Here is a 3,389-nt window from a genome sequence, read left to right as displayed (position 1 = left end):
AGCGGCGGCCAGGTGGCGCCCGGCAGCCGTGCTTCACGTCTGAGCATTGGCACCAGATGGCCCGCGGCGAGGCCACACACCGCCACCCGGTGGCGCAGCGGCCTCCAGGCACCCGACCGCGTCTCTCCGCGAAGCCCGTGCCGGGTGTCGCGCGTGCATGGCCGTGCTCCTGGGTGCAGGGTGCCGGGTGCAAGGTCCCGGGTGCAGGGTCCCAGGTGCAGGGTACAGGGTGCTGGGTGCCGCGCGTGCATGGCCGTGCTCCTGGGTGCAGGGTCCCGGGTGCAGGGTCCCGGGTGCAGGGTGCCACGCGCGTTCATAGCTGTGCTCCTGGGTGCCGGGTGCAGGGTGCCGGGTGCCGCGCGTGCATGACGGTGCTCCTGGGGCTCCTTCTCCCCGAGGCGAGACCCCGGAGCGCGAGAAGCACTGGGATATTTTCCTGAGAGGCCGGCAGGCCGGGGCGCGCTGCCTGGGTTTCAATGAGCAGCCCCGGGGGCTCCCCGACTCTGGGGCACTTGGTCACTTCTATGGAGGCTCAGGGGGCAGGGACTGGGCAAGGGACACGTTGGAAGTACTCCGAGAGAACACGGATAAATCATTGTTATTTATCATTATGCAGTGGGGAAGGTCTTTCTAAAGCATGACACAGTCCAGAAGCCCTAAACCTCACCTCACAAAGTTTGAATAAGACAGATCTTTGCGCGTAGCAAAAGCAAAGTCAAATGACAACAGGGGTGGGGAACATTTATGCAAATACATGTAGACTACAATACTGATTTCAGTATTACTTATTATTATTATTATTATTTAAAGATTTTATTTATTCATTCCTGAGAGACACAGAGAGAGAGAGAGGCAGAGACACAGGCAGAGGGAGAAGCAGGCTCCATGCGGGGAGCCGGATGCGGACTCGATCCCCGGGTCTCCAGGATCACGCACTGGGCCAAAGGCAGATGCTTAACCGCTGAGCCACCCAGGCATCCCAGCATTACTTATTACAACCGAGGGAAAAAATTAGCTGTAAGATAAATTCCAGCACATCAATACTATGAATTTGTGTTTTACTTTATTTTTTTTTCACTTTTTAGAAGAGGCAGATCTATAGTTACTAACATGAGAAGATGTTGATGACCTGCTAAATGAAAACAGCAAATGGTAGAACTTCTCTTGAAAAACATGCACTTAAAAAAAGTACTTACAAGGGAGTGGGGCTCCTGAGTAGCTCAGTTGGTTAAGCAGCTGCTCTTGGTTTGGGCACAGGTCATCATCTCCTGAGTTGTGGGTTGAGCCCTGCTTGTGGCTCTGTGCTCAGTCCATAATCCCCTTCAGATTCTTTCTCTTTCTCCCTACTTCTCCAGTCCTCCCTGCACTTGTGTGCTCTTTCTCTCTCTCTCAAATAAACAGATACAATTAAAAAAAATTACATGGAAAGGCAAAGGAATTAGAATAGCTAAAGCGATTTTGAAAAACAAGGAAAAGCTCTCTCCTATTTTAACAGTTATTACATAGTTAATAAATTCTGTGTGGTATTGGCAGAGGGATAGACTAGACATGTTGATCAATGGAACAGAATAGAAACCCAAACAAAGATGTGCAACTGATTTTTGGCAAACATGCGTAAGTAATTCCTGGGCTGAAAGATGGTCCGTCTGTCAAACGGAAGTAGGGCAAGCAACCATCCACAGGCAAGCTAAACTACACTAAACCCCCAAACCTCACACCACATCAAACATTAACTCCAAGTGGACCACACACTTATTTATAAAATGTAAAACATTAGAAGAAAAAAGTCTATGAGAAAAACCGGGGATCTAGGGTTGGCAAAGAGATTTTAGACTTGACAACACAAGTGTGACCCATAAAAAGAAATGGATAAATTAAAATTTATTAGAAGTTAAAACCAAGGTTCTGTGAAAAACCCTTTTAAGAAGATGAAGCAACAAAATACATACTGAAGGGAAATATTTATATATCACACATCCAACCAAGGGCAGGTGTCTAAAATTAAAAAAAAACAACTCTCAAAATGTGCTGGTGAGAAACAAACGGTCTGATTACAAAATAGGCAAAAGACACGAAGAGGCACTTCGCTGAAGAGGATATGCAGATGATAAAGAAGCACATGAAAAAATTAAAATCACAGTAATATATCATGACATATCTATCAGAATGCCCTAGACGAGATGTGGGAAAACAGTTCCAGATGCTGGTGAGGGTGTGGAAAACCTGGCCACTCACACAGCGCTGGTACTAGTGTAAGATGGTATAGCCACTCTGGAAAATGGCGTGGCAGGCCCTCCACCTCCACCTCCACCTGTTTGCACTACAAATAAGCAAACACAACGATAAAAACATGCAAGTCCTGTCTGGCCCAGAAACTCAGCCCCAGGCATCTATTCCAGAGGAATGAAAATGGATTCAGTGCAGTCAAGGGTTGACTCAGTAGGTCTGGCATGTTTTACAGCTTGCACATTCCAAAGAAAGGTCTTGACCTCACCTGGCTCCTGGGAGAAAAGCTCTAAGACCTTTGAATGTCTTCCCTGGAAAGAGTGTCTTTGTTTAGTTGGGGCCTTGGATAGTGTAAGCCAACAAAGTGATTTATGGTGGGGAGGACTTGGGCCATGCAGAATCATTCTGACCTCCAGGAAGTCAGCTTCATGGAGTCCTGTGAGAGTCCTGTGAGTCTTTCTAGAGGGTGATGCATCTACCTGGAGGGTGGTCTGGAGGACTCCACCCTCAGGCCCAACAACACTTATATGAATGTGAGATCCTGGACATGAATGTTTATTTTATTTTATTTATTTTATTTTATTTTATTTTTATTTATGATAGTCACACACACACACACACACAGAGAGAGAGAGAGAGAGAGAAGCCCGACGTGGGATTCGATCCTGGGTCTCCAGGATCGCGCCCTGGGCCAAAGGCAGGCGCTAAACCGCTGTGCCACCCAGGGATCCCTATTTTTATTTATTTATGAGAGAGAGAATGAGCAGCGGGAAGGAGCAGAGGGAGAGGGAGAAGCAGACTCCTCACTGAGCAAGGAGTCCGATGTGGGGCTTGATCTCAGGTTTCCAAGATCATGACCTGAGCCTAAGAGCGATGCTCACCGACTCAGCCACCGAGGTGCCCAGACATGAATGTTTTTAGCATCTCTGTTCATCACAGCTCTCAAACTGGAAACAATAGAGAGGAATGTCAAGAAGTGAAATATTAAATAGTTGGGTGAAGGAGTGGGTGCCTGGGTAGTTGTGGAAATGGAGAGAAGTGTCTACCGACACATATCAGAGGAAGAATGGATAGGAGAGGGTAATGGATTGATTATGACATGGGCAGTGACAGGGTATAGAAATGCAAATGTTGGATAGGGTTACTAGGTGAACAGCGGGAGA

This window comes from Canis lupus, chromosome 26, assembly GCF_011100685.1.
Source record: "Canis lupus familiaris isolate Mischka breed German Shepherd chromosome 26, alternate assembly UU_Cfam_GSD_1.0, whole genome shotgun sequence".
NCBI classification, from domain to species: Eukaryota; Metazoa; Chordata; class Mammalia; order Carnivora; family Canidae; genus Canis; species Canis lupus.
Note: the sequence above shows the minus strand (reverse complement) of the source record.